This window comes from Magallana gigas, chromosome 3 (genome assembly GCF_963853765.1).
Source record: "Magallana gigas chromosome 3, xbMagGiga1.1, whole genome shotgun sequence".
Taxonomy (NCBI): Eukaryota; Metazoa; Mollusca; class Bivalvia; order Ostreida; family Ostreidae; genus Magallana; species Magallana gigas.
In genome coordinates this window covers 19,437,501-19,459,566 of record NC_088855.1, presented here as the reverse complement: position 1 = coordinate 19,459,566, position 22,066 = coordinate 19,437,501, and the positions used below count along the sequence as shown (strand labels likewise).

At 32.9% G+C, this 22,066-nt stretch overlaps 1 protein-coding gene across 1 annotated transcript in view; it reads left to right on the top strand.

Annotated features, from left to right (window-relative positions):
- The first annotated feature begins 1,135 nt into the window (after positions 1–1,135).
- Positions 1,136–22,066, top strand: part of LOC105332773 (zinc finger homeobox protein 4) — a 73,496-nt gene continuing 52,565 nt past the window's right edge. The window contains exons 1-3 of the mRNA XM_011435475.4: positions 1,136–1,197; positions 4,222–4,283; positions 19,082–19,212. The gene's annotated coding sequence lies outside the window, so the exon portion shown is untranslated. The remainder of the gene's footprint in view (positions 1,198–4,221; positions 4,284–19,081; positions 19,213–22,066) is intronic.

Here is a 22,066-nt window from a genome sequence, read left to right as displayed (position 1 = left end):
GTATGTAAGTCTAAAATCAGACTTTAATTGACATCTGCTTGTTAATCTCGTGCATTGAAGTTAAAATTATTTAACTTCTATAATGCAACAGGTGGCAAGGAAGAAGAGGGCAAAAAAATCTCCTCTGTGAATTTGTTTGTTCTTTCTAAGTCTTATGCTTTTCCTGTCTTATGGAATACTTAATGAAGCAATTTAATCTTAAATCTGGTGCCAGTTTTCATTTTAACACCTCTATCCCCATGCAGAGATTTAGATCTCTCTATTGACCTTGAACTTCAATCCCAGGAGTTAACTTTTGGAGTAAATTTAAAAAAGCAAAAATTCATGTTTAATCTGAATGGAAGTGAAAAAAGAAATCATTACATCTACATCATTTTTTTTTAGCAGAATTTATGTTGAAATTATGTTTTAAAATTATTAAGTTAGGATTCAAATGAATGAAAATATTAGGATAAAATACAGTATGTTTGTATAAAAAAAGCATAATTTATGTGTATTTTTTTTCCTTTTTTTTGTGAAAAACTTTAATGTTGCTTTAGAAAAATTTCAAGTAATGCATGCAGAAACAATATTCTTAATATCTATGAAGAATTCATGAACTATTATAGATCTCCATGAATCAAAAAGCCAGTTCATCATCAGATAGAAAAAAAAATTTGGTTTGGTATGTGAATTGATGAAGCAGCGTAGATAATAGAGACTGTGATATGGCTAGGGAGAAAGGGGAAAGCTATTCAGATGTGCATTATACATATAACATCATAAATCCACAGTAATTAGTTTGTTTTTCTCGAGTAAAGTAAAACCGCATCTAATCCCAAATGAGGATTATTTTATTGACAGATATATTAATTGCTGAATGAACATTTATTCCATTGCCATGGTTACTGTTTTGTATGTCATTTAGCATTATGGTATCAACAATCCAATTTGCTATTTTAATTCTTAGCCCATTCCCTTGGTCTCTGCATGACCATTTCTCTTCGCACTGTTCATAATCATTGCAGAAGAGGTTAGGTGCAAATTGCTTCGCCCAGCAAGTTGTGATGTATGTATAATTGCTATGCCTCCATGTAACTTGATGCGTTTTTGTGAATTTGTTAATACTTTTTTTCTCTTTCTTCTAATTTTTTAGTGGACACCATCGAGAAAGATTTTTTAACTGCACGGGATGATTTGCAAGACCTTCCAATAAGGGTAAGGCTAATGCTAGCAAGAATGTGTTTGATTGCAAAATGCAAATGCTAGCTTGCATGATCATCACTTTTTTAACAGAAGGGTATTTCAGATATAGATATGTACAGTGTGTATGATATACTGTAAATGTATTATATATAAGCTTATACAACTTTTGGCAGAAATTGATTTTTCAACAAATTGGCGTCGATTTTACTAAGCACATTTGAATTCACATATATATTATAGACATTTGACAATGTATTAGATTTAGTGGAAGCTGCATTTTGACAAATGCACTGATAAATAAATTATACAGTCAAAGTAAAACAGTTACACATTAAAACACTTCTTGTAATTATGTTTCCATATATTTAAAATCTTACAGGTTTTAAGAAAAATGTTCAAAACAAACTGTGTAGAAAGTAATGCAGGTTAATGAATGTAAAATGTTTATAAGATAAGGGTTTTTTCCTCAAAATTTTCTGGACTCAAATTGAAATTTTAATTTTAAATCGATAGGGAAAAAATTGAAATTTGTTTTTTTGTAGGAAGTATACCAGTCTTTATAACATTTTTAGCTGCAGCTTGTGCTGCACCATATTGTGCCAAAACTTCATTGTTATCTTAGAGTAGAACATTTGGTCTATAAAAATCCAATCCCATTTGTTTTTATAAAACTTATTTCATCATCATGTACATGTGGAATGAATATCAGTATTTTTAGATTGCAATATTGAATATTTAAGTTATTTGCAGATCATCATCAGAATTAAAACTCGATAGGGTCATGCAATGTAGAATAATGTATCGAACTTGAGATTGTCACAGGTATATTTAGACACCTGCATCGATACGACTTACAGATTTGTAGTTTACTTCTAGCTGTTAATTACTGTAAGTTGTAATTTTCAGTATAAACTTGTAACATTTTGACTTCTTTGTTATTGTTGGGATGAAGACTTCTAGTTCATGTATTTGGATATCTTTATTATTGTAGGTGAAACTATTAGCATTTTGACATGGTTTCCTTTGGTAAACCATTAGGCAGTATTTTGACTTAATGGTTTATTTTGAAAAACTTTTAACTTCTTCAAGCTTTGGTAACTGTTTTATGAATGTATCATTAAATAATTAAGATTTTTTATGAAGACGGCAAAAAGAAGAAAGATATAGGTATGAAATGAATTAAAATTGAAATAAATTTATAAGATCATCAAAAGCAAAATCATGTGCATAAACTGGCCCTATTGAATTGTAAATGAGCTCATTTATCCTGAAAGACTCAGCTATTCAATACTGGCAGGTCTCTATCCACTAAATAATTATAAAACCATTAAACGATGCTTTCTCACGAAAACAATTGCTGTCCTCTCAGCGATATTTTTTTTCCTTTAAAAAAGGACCATACCAGTTTTTCACACCTTTTAAAGGTCATCCTGAGGTCAATTTGCAAAACTCTGATCAATGGCTATCTTTCAGTCCGTCATAAAAGGTTTGATCCCTGCAGTCAACATTATCAAATCACTTATAATTAATGTGAGCTCTGCAGTCTCTTTTTATTTGACCTTGTGAACTATTTATAACAGTGGTCACTCCATAGACCACCTTTTAAATAATATTAAGATGTTTTGTTTTTATTTTAAACTTCATCGTCTTACTCCTTTTAAAATATGTCTCAGAGAGACATATGCATTACTTTTTAAAAAGGGTTGGGTTTTTTTTGGAATGATTACATCCATCTATCTTTCCCTCTGTTTGTTTGTCCACCCTTTCCATTTTTGTGTCCCATACATAATTTATAAAAGAACAAGGGGAATAATTAGTCTCATATTGATCATGAACTTAGTGTGTCATCACCCTCATATGAGGTCAGTTGACCAAAATTAACATAATCAGCATGAAAAGAAGCTTTATTAGGTCCCCGCTTTGTAGGCAATTTAACCCATAATGGTAAGTCTGTCCGTCTGTCTATCTGCCAATCTTAGATCATGTGTCTGGGGAGTATCTTCTCTTCCTTGGCCCAGTCTGGCTCAAACTTTACCTAAGGAGTGCCTTATGGTAATGGGTGTGCAGTGACCAAGAATCAAGTTTCTAGGTCTAAGGTTAAGATCATAGCAGAATTATCTCAAAAATCCTTGTCCGGATCATTATATTCTCTCCCCTTGGACCAATCTGGCTCATACTTCACCCACAGAATGCCTTTGGTCAAAGGGTTTGCAAAGACCTTGAATGACATTGCTAGGCCAAGGGTCAAGGTCATATTATTACTTACAAAAAAAATTCTAGAGCATAATTATTCTTCCCTTAGCCCTCTCTGGTTCATACTTCACAGAAACAGAGCTTGGTAAAGGATGTGCAACAACCTTAAACCATGTTTTGTGTGGGGTTATAATCCTTCTTCGACATCTACAGCCCCAGTTTTCAGTTTTGACTATGCCAAAAAGTTGATTTGATAGTGAGATAAATTTAGTAAGTTTGAAGATGCACATGTCATGGTTTTGACCAAATATCAATACCACCTAGTCTTCCAAAGAATTCATTATTATTTTTTTTTAGAGGATAGTGTATTTGAACTGAAGATGGATCTTTACCTTGAAGAAAAAAAAGAATAATTTGTTTTTAGGACCATTGTCATTTAATCTATGTACTGAAAATTATAAAGGAAGAAAGGGGAGATTATTGCATACTGCGCATTCAACAGTTAACACTATTTTTATTACCGTAACCAGACACAAGCGGAAATGGTGCAGCAAATAGTGTTCATTAGGGAGTTTTTGTCTTTCATAATTAGGGATGAAAAATTATTTTTCAACCATGTTCTGACTTCAAATTTGTGAGAAGTAAATGCCAGTAAAAAGTCAAGTATCCAGATTAGCTTTGTAACAGCTCATCATTACATGGCCTTTTAACTCATTGCAGGAAATCACAAATTTGTAATAGATATTTTAATGTATACATGTGAAAAAAAAATCAATTATATGAAATTAGATAAGTATTTGCTAACAATTTTACTTGGATACAATTTTTTCCTTTTTTATATAGAAATGGTAGGCAAGCTGTTGATCATCGTTTATTATTAAGCAGAGACAAGAGAGGCATTTCAGGTGAGTAAGCCTTGAGAATGGTCTTATGTTTAATATTTGTACTGGCATAGTTAGGTTTATGAAATTGCCAAAAACGATTTCCTGTATTTTTAAAGGATGAAAAAATCTGTCTGTCTATCTGTCTGTCTATCTGTCTGTCTGTCTGTCTGTCTGTCCATCCATCTGTCTCTCTCTCTCTCTCTCTCTCTCTCTCTCTCTCTCTCTCTCTCTCTCTCTCTGTTTCTTCAGTAAAGTTGCATAGAATAGTGTTACAATGTGACTATTTACAGCATTGAGTTTTTCAATCTCATATTTGTGTGACTCAAGTTAGATAATAGATAAGTATTCAGAAATATTTTGTTCCTGATAGAAGGTGAGGATAGACAAATTGAGGAAGCCTTACATTTTATTGTTTGCTAAGTTGATATCAGTTTGAGAAAATAAAATATTTACTTTATTAGCTCACCTGTCGAGCCATGAATTTTTTTTAAAGTAAGAATCAAGTGTAAGTTTGGTTTAATTTCTTTTGCATAAGTGTAAAATTGTATTTCTGAGATGTGTATTTCTATTCAAGTTTTCATTATTACGTTTCATGCAAGTTCAGAAATATATGGTTCATATGTGAGAGGAAAAAAATCATTTCTATATATGTTAGAATGTTCTTGTGTATTGGTATTCCATGGCTTCAAGCATATTTTAAGTTCAAACTTGCTGTGACAGAGTGTTTCAGGATAGGGGATGACATTAAATACTTTTGTAAATCTGGTGATACAAGAAAGTTGAAGTTGTGGTAAATCTCCCAATGCTGTTAAGTAAATACAGCACTGTGATTTTGTATAAATTATATCGAGAAAGTTTTGTTTGCACTGATTTACTGTTTTGTGTACAAAGACAATTGTGTGCATGAACATATGTATGCATCCACTGATAAAATTTAACAACCTATAATCTTTTGTTTTTGTTCTGCAATTTGTAGAAAATATTTAAGTATGTGTTAAATTGGATTATTTTATACATTATATGCGTAGTATGTACCGGTACTACTCTGTGTCAAAGGTATTTTAGCTTTCATTTTCATAGGTTTTATGATACAGCAATCAGCTTTAAACTTAAAACTAGAACATATATATTTAGAACCTTTGTTGTCTGCAATTGAATAGTTACATAATATACACATATGAATTCATTCACTATTTAAATCAGTTGCCTGAATCAGAAATATAGAGATGAATTTTAAAAGTTAAATGACCTTGGTAGAACATGTCATTGCATTTAACCAATATTATCAATGCATGAAAAAAATTATGTTTCCAAGCAGTAAATAAATAAAAGAAAATTGTATAAGCAAATGTGCATCCATTTTAATGACTGAGCATTTAAGATTCAAGATTCAAGAATTATCTTAATGTTGTTTGCTTTTGTTGACAAATGGGACAGAACGCTTGTAATACACCTAGAAGTCAGCCATATTGCTCCATCCCAAGACACACTTTTGTGCTTGTTTCAATTATTTCAATATTTATTAGTAATCTTGATAGAACAAAAATATCTTAAGCCCAACTTTCTTTTAAAAAACTGATCCAAGAATGCTGTAATTCTTGGGAAACAGAACTGATGGAATGAATTGTGCCCCTCCTGATTCTAAATCCTCCTCCTACACCAAAACTGTGCCATCATTCCACTACAGGTCCTCACCATGGACATTTGTAAGGTCCATTTAAATTAAAACGTGATGCAATTTTAGATTGCAGAGAAGGCTTCTGTAATTATGAAATGACATCGTTGTCAAAGCAGTGGTAGTTTATTTTGATTTATTCCCCTGTGCCGGAGTGGCTGCTGGAAAAAAACCAGAATGATTTGTCTGCATTTGTCAATCTTCAACATGATCTCTGCAAATTCAATTCTGGTTGGCTGTGTGAGTGCAGTGACAGTGCTTGGCCCACAGCCCCAAGAGACTGTCTCCAGCAATTGTACCAGAAATCTAATATATTTACACAGAACTCTACTGGTGCCTTGATTTGGGGGGCTTTAATTTGTGACCTTTTAGAATATAAGCTGGTCCCGAGATTGGATCTTATTATTGTGTTGTGTGACATCTGACACAGCGTCTAAGATGTTTGCAGGGATGCCACAGAGGTTATAACTTTTGTGGTGGTTATTATTGAGACAGAGAGATAATTGTTTAAGATATGAACAGGCCTTGGCACTTTCTCATCATTGGTGTGTTTGTTTTATTGTTAGATTTCATTTTTCATTTCATGCTTTTAACTAAAATCATAATGGCTCATGTTGATGATACGACATTTCTTTCTGTTTATGAGCATTTTCAATAAATACAACCATATGAGTAATTTTGGCCCTGCTTAGAGAAATAGTCTGTCCATCTATCCTTCTGTCCATCTGTTTATTCCATATTTGTCTAAGCTTTTTTATGTTCTCTGCACTTGGAACATTTGCTGAAACTTATACAATACAGAGTGACAATGAATTTTGACTTTGAACCAAATTTCCAAATCAGAGTTCAAAGTAATAGTAGTTCTTTGTATAAGATCTTTGTCTTAAGTATGTTTTCATTCCCTTTGGCTCAATCAGGCCCCAAAAGGTTAAAGGAAATCTCTGTTGTGTCCGCTAGATGTTTTGCTAGATCTTATAGTAGAAAGGAAGAAGCCCAGGAACCTTTGAGCAAGATTTGGTTTGGGTGGAAGTTGGATGACATAGATTTGTTTGAAAAAATAGGGAATAACAGCTGAAAAAGCAAAAGTATGACTTTTTTGTATGTATATAGATATTCAGTGTGTTGCAGCATCGTTTTGAAGATCAAAGGCAGCATGAGGGCTGATTGGTTCTGGGCTGGGACATGATCACCATAATTATTATTTCTTAAGATTCCTGCAAAAAAATATATGGGCAAAAGCAAAAATAGACAACACAACAGGTGTTAAATTGATTTATAAGGCATTGAGTATTTTCAGTACTTCCATTGATTCCATTCTTTATATGTCCTATGAACTTAAGTACAGTTTGAAATCATACATTGTTTTTAATATTAGAATTACTGTGTTATGAAAACTTGTTTTATTTTCATTTCATTTAAATCAAATGCATTCAGAACATGCTATGCTCCTTTTGAAACTGCTTTTTGCGTTGTTTTTAGGCATCATTTGCCAATGATGTGATCCTGAATAAACCCGGAGCCAGAAAGTGTTACTCAATTATTATATCTCATTTAAACAATTTTCTGATTTGATATACAGACAAATCCTAGAACAAAATAGACAGACTAAATCTCTTCAATTTGCGTTCCATCAAGTTGACTTTCTTTGAGCTTTAAAACGTTTTAATTTTCACACACTTTGATTGCACGGAATCTTGAAACTTTGTACTATCAACTATTTTTGTTATTCAAATTAAATTAGATTACAGAAATGCGAATCTCTTAATTCTGCCATTTTCTTTGAGAGAGCGATTAAACTCCCCACGATACTGCATACCTGACAAACCCAATGTCTGGTGTGTAATACCTTTAATTAAAAATCTCTCACCTGTATTACAGAGTGATTAGTGAACTGTGCAGGTGCGGATCAGATTTTGGCGGAACAGATGATTGTTTTCATCTATCTGTCTTATGTTTATTCTGTGCTTCATCAGAAAAAGACACAAGCACCTGGCAAGCTTTTCTGCTCATTAATGCTTTAATGCTTTTAAAAAAGAGAACTAACTGTATTTTTGGTTTTACAAACGTCAAACTCTTTCTGATGACTCATTAAGGAATTCTACTTTGAATTATATGTCCTTGCCATTTTTCCATGAACCCTATGTCTGTTTCCATGGGAACAAAAAATGTCCAAGGATAACCCCGTTGTAATGGTTTAGCTAATCGTTAAATGCTTTCTTGATTTTGCTCTTTGAAAAAAAAATATGTTAAGAACTGATGGAAAACAAAGAAGAAAAATTTGTTTTAGGTTGAAAGAATCATTGCACTTTCATAATTACTGTCGATATCAATGTAATGATTGACAGGAAATTGAAGAGACTTATGATAATGTTGATTTTCAGGAAATGATCAGAAAGAACCAGTTGTCTTCATTAGACTTTTGATGATTAATTGCTGCAATTGGTTTGTCATTAAAATGAAAATGACAGGTAAATTAATTAATATAAATGTTAATCAAACTTTGCACTTGTACGTGTCTTTGATGTTTTGTATTTTTCATATCGCAACTCATGTCTCGAACATAATAGAAATGGTTAGAACAAGATTTGTTAGAATTGACTTGATTCTTGTCGTTCTTGTTCAGTGTTGTTTATGATGTGCTGCGCTTTGGCCACTGTACATAATTGTACCTATCATATGGCCCAATTTTTAATATTTTTATGGCCACAGTGAAGTCAGTAACCTTGAAAACTCTCAAAGGTGGGTAAGGAATGGCTTTTAGTGATGCTCAGTTTTAAGGATTAATAACTGAATAAATAATTAGATGCTAGCACAAAATACATGGTTATTGTGTCTGAGGTTGTTGATAAAAACAACTGGATATATGACGTTGTTTGATGACGAATTTCCTTTTTGTTTCCAAACATCATAACATCTGGTGGTATTCACAACAATTAAAGTTCGTTATTCTGTGTCTTGATAACCCAAATTAGGACAATAATATTATTTATGGTTAACAACAAGATATACATAATATAGAATTTTGTATTCTCTGAAAAATATCATGCTGACATTCAATCTTGACTTCAAAACATAAATTTGAAATTCAGCCTTTTTGTGAAGATGAAGTCTTTGAAGTTTTGTTTATTGTAGAATGTTTATAAAGACATGAAGGTTTGATTTGACCTTTATATTGCTCATCTGAGCCAATTTGACCTTTATAGCTAACCTGAGCCAATGCTGAAATGAACTTTTCTGATCAAAGTGTGTCCAGCATCTGTCCATCTGGAAACTTTTTGCATTTTCAACTTCATTACCAAACTGTATGACCCAGTTTTCACTATACTTTGCACATAGTATCCTTATATGAAAAGTTTGATATATGAAGGATCACATTCTTTTGCAGAGGTAGGTAATTTAAAATTAGTGTCAAATAATGGGAGAAAGTAATAATTTGTCATAGTAATATTACAACTTTTTCATTTAGTGTTTAATCAATTTTTCAAGCTGTGTTTATGGGGAAATCTTTAAGAACTAACTTTTATTCTGCATTTGTTATATTACTATGGAATCATTCTGGTTCAGTTTTTGTTTATTTATTCCTTAAGCCAAATAGCTCATCAGATACAAAGAATACATAATATATACACAATGTAAGACATAATATATAGCAATATACATATTAAATGCATCAAAGTATTGACTATTTATCTATTACCAACAAATTTTTGAGTGTTTCTGCTTTCTGAAGATATTTTCCTAAATTACTTAACTTTTGGTAATGCATAAATTTAATTTTGTTTAAACTGTGACAATTATTAAAGTGGTCAAAGGTGGAGTGTTAAGTTCAGGAAACATGGGAAGGAGAAATCTTTGTCAACTCTAAAGTAGCAATGCTATTACAATGATTGATGTCATGTAGCTTGATAGATTTAAGAAAACTTTTTTCGCAAATCAAGCAATTAAATGAACTGGAGTTTATTCAGAGTTCAATTTGAGAAAAACTAGATGGATACAAATACAAAACAAACTGCAAGTCAGGTGAGCTATGTTGTCCATGGGACTCTTGTTGTTTTAGCAGTTATCATTATTTTTTCCTCAAGCTAGTTATTACAATTTCTTGCATTCTTGGTAGATGAAGATTTGAAAGGTAACCCTCCATAAGGACTTAAATTGGTTTTGAGAAAAGTAGATGTCATATTTGTCTTCAGTAACTTGCTTTGAGGCTGAACAATTTAAACAAACTCACTTTGTACCTCAGTTCTCCTTAAAAATTATGGATTAGTTAGCGAAAAAGGAAAATAGAGATCAGAAATAAGCTTCTCTAAGTTCAGAGGTCAAACCAGGTTTTCATGAATTTTTTCTTTAAAGATTGGACCTAACTAAGATATAGACCTGCTGATGTTGGTAACTCTCTGTTTTAATAAAAGTCCTAATGCAGCTTCGGATTAAATGTTTATTTTATTGTCTGTGTGGATGCAGGTTTCGGGTTTTAGCCAGATCTCCAAAGAACACTGATGACAATTAATGAGCATACCTCATTAGCCTAATCATGTTGTCATAGAGACAAATTTGAGATAGAAGGGATTACAATGAAACACGGTGAGGGTGAAAGGCCTTTCATCCTGGGAACATAATTATTTACCAAGGACAGCCATGGCCAGTCATTAGCAGTAGTTAGCACATTAGTCAGATCTGCATTATTATCAGTTAATTACAAAGTTTATCAATATTTCTCAATTGCAGGCAGAGGCTTTTTTATTAATTAGGTATTAATTAGGATTCCAGCTGAGCTGCAGATCTGAACAAAATGGTTCTTGCTGCTGCAACCGAGTTCTGGGTTTAGGTATGCCAAAGCAATTTTGAACTGTCAAATTGACACAGTGTTGAAAATTTGATTTTAAATTTTGATAAACATTGTTTATAACTGCTAAGTCCAGTATCTGTTGATGACAGAACCTCCATTTCAAAATTAACTGAATACTGTAGATCTTTTTTTACATGAGTACTAAATTACTCAATCTCTCCGTTTTGTACAAATTGCAACAATATAGAATGCAAATGCCGAATTTTTATTCATTTTAAACGGGTTTTCCAACAGAAAAATCTGGTTTTTGAAATGGTGAAAATGGAGGGCGGGCGGCTGCCAAAAGGGTACCCTCATTGTACGGATAACTCATCCTACAGTTCTCAAGATAGGAAGTTGTTCTTTTACATATCAATTGTACATATATCAGAGGTGTGCATATTGCTAGGATTTTGATTTCTGATAATTTATGAAAAAATACCAGCTTTTGAACTTGGTAATTTTTGGGCAAAATATTGCATACAGGGTACTCCATTTCACTGGATACGGTAAGTAGTGTAAACCTATCAATTCAGGGTTGATATGAATTATGGATACAGTTCACATGAAAGAAAACCTGGTTTGCTGTCACTTTGATAGCTTTTCATTTGTTTCCTATAGTTTGCAACTGTCAGAAAAATAAAGGCGCAATTTTGAAATCCGCAAAGAAGCTTATTGTGATTTTAGGCAGATATTAATTCCTCATATTTAATTAGGAATTTACAGTATATATAAATTTAAGTGATGTAAGGTATACGATGCAATTTTTGTGTTGATAAACTTAAAATTTGTACTTTTTTATGCTCAAATAGATTTCACACACTCAATCTTTCTCTCTGAACAAGTCACTCAGTTTTTGAAAAAAAGAAACAATAACTGGTTTTACTTTAGTTTCAGATCTGTACTATAATATATGTTAAAATAACAATTTTGATCTCAACCAGACCATTGTGCATCTGCTAAATGAGAAGCAAAAATACATGCAGATGAAATATGTTTTTACATGCATGGTCTATTTGCACATTCTAATTTTGATCAATGGTGACATTCATTTCAATAAGCCTTTGATCAGTGATAAGAAGCAAAGAGCTGATATATACTACACAATGAAGATGTGATTATTCATATGGTGATCCTTGCATGTGGAATGCTTAAGGGTCTTGTCCATATGTAACTCAGTCACTATAATTAATTTAAACATATTTCATTGAGTAATGAAATGGATTGGGTAACTGGCAAAGCCTATGTAAACCCTCTCGAAAAAAAAACTATCATGTTAAGCTACAACAAAAATTGGAATACTTAGTTCTTGAATCTTTTTGCCAAAATTTATAAGACCAGGTAAACAAGACTTGCTGAGACCATATTACTGTGTGACACATTCAAGTAACATATGAACATGTTAAAGTTTTAGGTATCTGAATACCAGCTAGAACATTGCATTACTGTCTCATACCAAATAATGTGTTATGAACCCCAAAACAACCTATTCACTCAGGTGTTAATGCAAAAAAAACTCTGGGAGTGTAGAAAATGTATTTTATCTTAAAGAGTCCTTTTGGACTCATTTAGGTTGAATAACAAACTTGTGAAAAAAAACTTGTTAGTGGTTCTTAGATCAGAATTTTACAAGTTATTCAGCTCATATTCCAATCAAGATAGAAAAGATTTCATTTGATTTGCATATTATTGACAACATAATCCAAAATCAGAATTGGAATTTGCTCTCTTCATGTTTGTTTTATGTTCATTCACCAAATGTTTGTCAAATGATGTTACAGTGCTAGTGTTGTGAAATTTGAGGCGCAGAAGTTTTATGATTTTGAAAGTATATTTGTAACATTGTTTAAGTCTGCATAGTTTATGGCCATTATTTTTCTTTGGTTCGGGAGCTTCCAAATTGTAGCATTTAGATAAATTATTAGGCATTGCATTTGTAATTGTTGGGGTTTATTGTCGGGCTATTAGAATATAGCAATTGTTCAACATTTGTTTAAAAGCTAGAGATTTTCTCTTGGGAAATCAGCTGAAAAATAACTATCCCAGGGTTAAGGGATCTCATGTAGATGGGAAATGAAAACTACATTGTCTAAGAGAATTTCACATAATTTATGCAGAAATGCATTATTTCATAACCTTTAAAAAAGTATTGAGTACAATGGTAATTAAAAAAACCCACAAACTACTTAAGCTTTAGCAAAGATGGTCATGTGAAGCAAATTGTCATAGCAACCATATTCATTTCTGATTTTATTACCACTGAAGGATGGGAGAGGGGAAAAAAATTGTACGTAAATTAAGAATCAAATGACAATTGCTTCCTGCTGTATGATTTTCTTCATTCTGGCTAATTACCTTATGCTCATAGGAAAGTCTCCCCTTGGGTATTTTGTTGAAGATTCGGAGAGTCATCCATTTACACCTTACATCACTTGAACACTGGTGACCGACTCTGAACAGGTGTTGACCTCCTTTGGTTCTCATGGCGACATCTTTTTTAATAGAATTGTCATAAATCTTCTGCAAGCAATTTTCGGAAGGCTAATTATAACTGAGGAATTGTCTTTTAGATTGCCATTTAAGTGGGTTATTTTTAAGGATTCAGGGTATTTTTAGACTTTACAGCTACAATTAAGAGTGTTTGAAATTGTTCAATATGATAGATAAGTATCAAGAGATTCCCTCCCACTTCCAACCTCATATGAAATGGAATTTCTCATTTCACCACCTTCCCCTCCCACCCCTCCCCTCAAAAAATTGTTAACTAACAAAAACATCAGCTGAAAGTTGTATCATTGAATCCAGTGTTATTTTTGCCCCCAACTTTTTACCCCTTTTTTGGGCAATTTAACTTTAATTAAAATGGGGCTGAATTGAAGAAGAAATTATATCAATTTAGGCTGTCCAAAGTTGATCCTTACTAATGTTTAATGTCACCAGTGTGCATTGGTTAGGAGAAATTGTCATTTTAAAAATATCAAACAAACCCCTATTTTCAATTTTATTCTTTTGTGTGTTACTTAACTTTTTGCAACTAAAATACTGCAATCTGTACAAATACAAAATGTTTAAGGCATATAATGGATTATATCTTGGATGCTCAATTGGATTTTCTTTATAACCGACAGGAAAGATTAATTATGAAACAGTTACTCTACATGTAGCTTGAATACTCACTGTATTTGTATCAATGTAAATGGAAAAAAATCCCTTGTCTGAAAATTTTGTTTTATTTTCATCGCCCTCCCTCACAGATTTGGTATTTGAAGATGATGTTAATCATAGAATTTACTTTGTGCAGCCTTTTAAGTACAACTGTGTCAGGGCAGATTTTAGTGGGACAAAATTATGCTTGAATGAATGAAAATACCACAGGATTAAAAAAAAAAAAACCATGTAGCATAGGTCCTTGACTCTAACATTGAAAAGCTAGATAATAGCTTTTAACTGAATCCGTTGTATTCAACAAATTTCAAGATATTGGTGTTTTATAAGCAAATAGAAATGTAGAGCTGGCTTTGTGGTTGTGCAGTATGTACAGAAATGTAGACTAATCAGGTGTCGGTTTGTACAGGTTAGACTGTATCTATAATGACAGATAGTAATTGTCAATGGACACTATCTGGTTGTTTTGTTTAGCCTGCAATTGGTTCGAAAAGGTAATACAAATGTACTGTGATCAATATATGTTTTCTAATTATGGTGAATTGCGTAGATAAATTAATGTCTAAAACGTGATGTAAATATTGACTATTAGTGACTTCTTCTAAATACAGAGCTATAATGATTAATGTATACTCATATAAGGATATGAGAATTTGAAAACCTTTTGAAGTAGAAAAATCCATTCCCTTATTTATACTCTAAATGCCTTAACTTCAATTTGCTTAATAGCATTAGCACAATGATTTTTAAAAACTTTACATTGTTCAATATTATATTGTTAAATGATGCAATTAATGACATCATTTTAATGCAAAATTATAATTATAGGTTCAGAGCTTCAAGTTCAAATATGTTTGTAGTTAATAATTTAACAGTTTCATATTTAGTTCCTTTTAATTGTCCCCCTGTTTAAAACCTTTTTTGATTTTTAACAACAGGGCCAAAAATAGCCCCATTGAGAATCCATAATCTTTAGTATTTTGCATGTTGTTAAACATATGATAATTGGTGTATATCCCTTGGAGATCTGGGGAGGATGTCAATGGCTGTAGTGATTAAGCATGTCCTTTGGACTCTCTTTTCTAACTTAATGAGGAATCAATGATGGCATGCAAGACAAAGACTTATTATTGAACAAAGAATATATCCCCACAATAATTAATTGAAATTTTTGCAAAGAGGAGCCAATTAATTGCATCATTATTCCATTACATTAGTGAGCGACGCAGAATCTTGGCTTAGGATTGCTTTATTCAAATTCAGCAATTAATGGAAAATATCCCATCAAGCCTGTGCTGTCTCTGATGGCTCCCTCATATTGGATAACAATCTTGGAGGGACAGCGTTACATAGTTTAAGTTATGATAGAAACATTATCATTTCCATAAGCTCATTCATCCAGTTTTACAAGAGTTTATAGTTCTCAAAATATTAAGAGGGAGAATTGTTAATGACATATGTGTCCCCAATTTTTCTGACATCCTTCCCTTATTACTCTATCCATTCATGTATTCATCCATTCTTTTTGTTTTTGCTTAATCTTTGCTGAAATATCAGGTTTTTATAGATTTTGCAGTGTATCTAACATTTGGGCATATTGCTGCAATATGGTATGGCTCTAAAAAGGTTGGACTTTGAGTTCTTCTAAATTCTAGTCTTAACAATCTTCAGTTCTTCCTGATCAATCAGTCTTCAAATGTCTTTGGCAGTTAAACTTGATAACTGAGCCTCACAGATAGATAAATTGGATATATAAGGTCATCTTATTTGTGTTGTTCACTCAATAAAGTTACATCCAAACTGTCTTGCAACATCAGTTTGGGTTGCCCCTGCTGCTTCAGCCATCCTTTGTACATGGGTGTGCTCATTTTGAGGCAACTGTGTCGCTTCCATATGAACAACTTTGTTAAAATCTAAATTTTTTCCTATAAATTATTTTTATTTTGATTGACCTAGCTGGAAAGATCTAGTGAACAAAAGGGTGTGTGTAGGACCTGTAAAGAAGCAAGAAAATCAAGTGAAATCTTTCCATTACGTAACTTTAGCTAGACCTGATTGTAAAGTGTTTTCTCTATGTAAAAAAAATCAAATATGCTGTGTCTGATGGCCATGAGTATATGATAAGTCATGATTAAGCAATAAGCAGGGTTTAAAATGATTTAACATCATACAATTATTGACTTTTGATGGGGTATGCTTGTGACCACTAGGACCTTGTCAGATATTGGTTGACTAAGACCAAAGGCGCTAACCATCATCTGAGGAAGTCTATAGATAAATAGATAGATAGATAGATAGATAGATAGATAGATGATGATAGATGTGTGTGTGTGTGTGTGTGTGTGTCCTAATATATATGTATCCATATATATTTATTAGGGCCCGGCTCTGCGGGCACCCGAATAGTGATCAGTCTGTCCTTCTGTCAATCCATCCTCTCCATCTGTCTGTCCGAGATCTCTTGTCCAGAGCATATCTTCTCTCCCCTTGACCCAGTCTGGCACATACTTCACCCACAGAGTACCTTTGGGTAAAGGGTGTGGAGTGATCTTGAACCATGTTTCTAGGTCAAAGCTGAAAGTCATAGCAGAATTATATGAAAAATCCTTGTCAGGAGCATATCTTCTCCCCCTTGGTCCAATCTGGCTCAAATTTCACTCACAGAGTGCCTATAGCCAAAGGGTGTGCAGTGACCTTGAATAAAGTTTGTAGGTCAATGTCATATTGGATCATGCAAAAATTTTTTTTTAGAACATATATATACTTTCCACTTAGCCCTATTTGGCTCATGCTTCCCACAAACAGAGCTTTTGAGTAAGGGTGTGCAGTGACCTTGAACCAAATTTTAAGGTCAAATGTGTAGGTCATAGCAGAATTAAATGAAAAATCCTTATCCAGAGAATATCTTTTCTCCTTTTGGTCCAATCTGGCGCAAACTTCACTCACAGAGTGCCTACGATCAAAGGGTATGCAGTGATGTTGAATGTTGTTTTTAGGTCAAGTGTCAAGGTCATATTAGATCTTGCAAAATTCTTTTTCAGATCATATATACTGTATACTCTCCACTTTGCCCTATTTTACTCCTACTTCACATTAACAGAAATTATTAACTTTTGGGTTAATGGTGTGCAGTGACTTAATAATTTGAACCAAGTCAATGTGAAGCTTATACCAAATCTCTCTATAATCAGTTTTAGACCATAGATTATCTCCCATTTGCTTAATCTAGCTTTAACAGTACGTTTGAAGATAATTGAAATCATTTTATAAATAAGTATGCCTTTGTAAAAGGTTACTACAGTAAAACTCGGATATAGCGAATTCCTAGGGACCAAAGGATTTGCTTCGTTATAACCGTAATTTTTTATATCCATATAACGAATTCATAATATTAACTATAGTGAATTCACTATATACCTATTTTCTTTAACAAGACTACAATATTTGCTAATTGAGGCTAAAAATGAAAAAAACATTCTTCTGATACCTTTAAAAATCGGATTGTAAATTGAAGAATTCATGCAAATAAATGGTAGTGCAAAATTTTTAACTGTAAACAAATTCGTTATAAAAGTGTAAAATTTCGTTATTATTCACCTCTACGGGACTCAATATCAGTTCGTTATATCCTTAAATTTGTTATATTCGAATTCGTTATAACTCTAAAATTTTGCAAAGATTTCTTAAGAATTTTACCGGGGACTAAAAAAAAACTTTGCTATACCCAAGAATTCGCTTTATCCGTGTTCATACTAAATTAGTTTTACTGTATACCCTAATGATGTCTTAATGTATAAATGACGTAATGAAGATCATGTTATTTTTATAAATTAATGATGGCTGACATGTTTCTTGATGGATTTTGGCTAGGAAACATCAAGCACATGCTTGCTCAAGTACTATTTTCATCAATGATGAGTATATAACTAAATGAACAAAAGCATGTGATAATGGTACTCCAGCACATCTGCAATCTTAAAATTTACTTCTGAAAATAGAATATGAAGACAAAATGACAATATTTTCATTTGTTTGCTAAACTGCAGAACAACCCATTTTAGTGATGTCATAGATGAACAGCTATTGGATAATGATGACTAATATCCAGTTTGTTTTGATAGACAGATCTTTTTTAATACCGTTTTATTAAAAGATGATACTTTTAAAAAATTGGTAAAAATTTGGAGGGGGCAGATATTTCAGACCTTTTCAAGTATATTTCTTTTCAATCATTAAATCAAATAGCATGTTGAATCATCAAAACAAGATTTAAGCAGTTTAAAACCAGAGATTGGTAATGAAAAAAAAAAATATTGTTATCCTCATCTAACTTGTTTGTTGTCTACCATTTAAGGTGTTTAAAAGGTGAAATTCTTAATTATTAACTCATGCAACATGGTTGGTACTTACATAAAATGAATATAACTGTAAGCAAAACGAAAAGATCCATACCTCCCAAAGATATTTTTGAGGTTAACTTTTTCTGATGAAGAAATTGGAAAAGATCACCTGGACCAATCAGAAAGCACCAAACTTCCGCAGATCTTGATTTAATAAGTTTGTTAAAACCAATTACTAAGAGTTGACAGTTTTTTTCTAAAATATTTATTAATGAAGGACTAGATTGTAAATGTTTTCGCATTGGATTTTTTTGCAATCTTGATTAACAGTGCTATCATCAACTTCATTAAACCAAATCAGCGCGAAAACATATGTTAAAAAGAAGATCATCCTTTAGAATAATCAGCTGTCCATTGATTGGCTAAGTCAGGTGGAAGTGAAAATGTAACTTGAAACTATAGGCAATTTGGGGAAGGTGAACTGTTGGATGGCACATTCTGTTGGGCCTAACAATGCCATGTGACAATTAATTAACTGACAACTATCAGTGACGTGTGATGCAGATAATAATTGAGCCAGAGATATTTCCCACCATTAATACATTGCATGGCAATCAAATATTGAAGGTGTTTACCGCTTATTATCTCTGATCCTGTGTAACTTGATTGGTCAAGTAATTGTGTTCATTGTTTGTCAGCGAGAGCTGTGCGACACTCATGCTCTTGGGTACAGGTAAGGCTGAGAGGTCCACCCTGACTTTACCTGGGCACTTTCTTTCCATGTCGGTTGTTAATTGATTACTTTCATTATTAGGTCAATAGGCTTGTGATCTGGGCCATGTCACATAAGGAGTCTGTCAGTGGAAGACGTTAGATGTGAATTCTCCTCAAGGTGTTTCCCAGTGGACCAGCTATATATATATATATATGCTCATGTATATATAGGTAAGACTTTATCAGGCAGATGATCGGAGAGGCTATATTTAGGCAATTTTAACATGACATGTGTCGGACTGCAGGAGAGTTAATGAAAGTTAGTTTTTATTAATCCATAGCACGCATTTTAAAAGTTTTCCTTAGTATAAAGTTTCAAATTTAATATTTCCCTTAGCTGTTGTATTGGATCATTAAGTCGGTTACTTTCTTTTCTTCTGTTAAATGTATACCTGATCAGGTGAGATTTTTTTTTTGGGGGGGGGGGGTGATTTGTTCACTCTCTCTCTGTATGGAGATGGGCTGTCTGCTGGATCCCTCAATGTGAGACATGGTTGACACCTCTGGTCTGAAACTGACCAAACCTGTGCCATACAATAGATGTCCCTGATAAGCCTCTTTGTTTCTCTCTGTTTGACTAGTAAAATTGACTTGGGGGCTTTCATCGGGATTAAGAGGGTCGGTATGGGGTCAAATTAGATTATCAGATTCCACACGAATTGATGCACCTGCCTGTTTTTCGTATAATTTGTCATTGTAAAATTTGGGAGCCTTTTTCTTCTTCATATCTGTTATTTTTCTTCCGTTAATTTATCACAGGGGCAGAACTGTGTTAATTCCCTAAGTTTAATAGCATTTCCAGGTATGGAAACAGATAAACCCAATCATTTCCCACACCTTTGTGTAATGAGAACAGTAAATCAACTTGTGCTATCTGTAAAGGTATTTGCAGTTAATATTTAATTTGTTGCGTGTGATTAATTAAAAGTGTTGCATATATATATTCTGCCACAATAGAGCTCATAATCTTGTGCACAAAGGTCTTGTTCAGAATAGCTTTTTGGTAAAAACAACTACAATGTATAGAGGGCCTATAAAGTTTACATTGTTTTACAACTTTCTTGTTCAAATTAATGCTGTACTTAAAACGGAGCTGACAACACCTAAAAAATTAATTATTTGCCCATATGCATTTCCACCTGTCTGACATTTTCTCTGAATATCAATATATGATAGATACTGTTAATGAGTGAAAAGGAGAGTTCTTTGTAGACATTATTATTTTCGTGTAGTATATAATCGGTTCATGTACTGGGTTATTTGGTTGGGTGCTATAATATTGAATTACCAGTATTCATGCAAGCATAGAATAGCAACATTAGAGTCATTAGAATTGAGCCCCTGAATGTTAAGTGTATAAAATTTTCAAATTAACACAAAATTAGAAGTTTTAGAAAAAGTGCTTAAAAGTTGATACAAACTTAATAACCTGCGATATTGTAATTAAGACTTGTTCTGATGCTCAGTTACACTCCAAGAGAAGTCTGAACACCATTTTAGCAAGAGCTTGGACTTTAGAGGTTGTGTCGCTCATCAGCAATATGACATAGGCCTGTCTATTTCATTGCTGGCCACTCAGCCATGGGTCTTTGAAATCAGCAAGATTTTTATTTGAATTTATATCATTGAGTTGTCATCATCAAAGCTGTCTTTCTACGACATGTTGCGTCAGTGATTTTTACTTTCAATTAGGTCGTTGCATTCGATGAATTGTCTTTCGACAAGGTGTCTGGTACCAATTTTCACTGTTAATGGATAGGTTTACTAATACCAGCTATATAGCCATATCATTGTACTACAAATGAAAAGACATATACAGTGTAAATGAATTATTTGATACTGCAGAGTCCCGTTTCTATGGTTCTGTTTCTCATTATCAGTATACCTATTTTAATTAAGTTTCTGAATTCTGAGTTTGGAGACCATACTTACAGTGATGATTAAATGTGTTAAAAACAGTTTTGTCTCTCGGAGTAAATGGTTCAATGGAGGGAAAAGGTGCTGCGGAAGATATTGCATTATTGTGTATGATATTAGAGTTAGCAAGGGTTTATGAACTGTGCATGCGCCATTATAGTTTATCTGCATTTGGTCAATACTCCTAACTGTGGAAGGTTGATGGAACCAAAGCATGATGAAGAAAGTGGCTGACCTTCATAATGTTTTCCTCTGTATCATTGAGATGACTCGGACATGCGTAAAGCGCCTCTATTCTTGCAATTAAAGGAGTTATTTGTTCTGACGAAGTCGGAAGGTTTCTACATTACAATTTAATACCATCATAAGAATTGCATTGGTAAAGAATGTATAGAAAAGCCAAATTGCTATCTGTAGAAAAATTGATTTTTCTCCTCTGTTTTAATTGCCTAATCAAAACGGTCCTGATTGCAATAAGTGGACTAAATTAGACTAATCAGTCTTTAGATATTGCAATAATCAAACTGGTTTAATTACCCCTTCATCTCTCCTGGCCACGGCCTGAACTCATTAATGTGATTAATGAAAGATAATTTCTTTCTCCATTTTTGGATAGAAATGGAAATTTTGTGGAGTTGAATAGCCAAAGTAATTATAATCCATAAACCAACTAAGTACATATCAAGCAATTTTGTATGGAGGGAATCAAGTGTTTGATGGTTCGTAATGTCCTTCTTTTATATTCAGACACATTACTTTTGGAGTTTGCTTGCATGCACAAATCTTTGCTCTGTTCAAATGCTATAGAATTTCTTTATTTGCCATAAACTGTTATGTTGTAAAACTATTTTTAAAGATTAGAAGTTATTTAAATTCTTACCACAAAATCATTTGGCATATGATATAAGTTTTTTTGTAAAGCTTGTAAATTGATTTGTTGTTTCGCATCCCTGTCAGGAGTATTTATAGCAACATGTTTAATTGTTGCTGTTACATGAAAAGACGGTTACTGTTCTTACCAAAGTGCCATTATTGGTCGGTATGTGAAGACTGGTTATGTGGTCTTGGCCCCACATAGACCTCTATTTAATAAGGTTAACCAATTAGT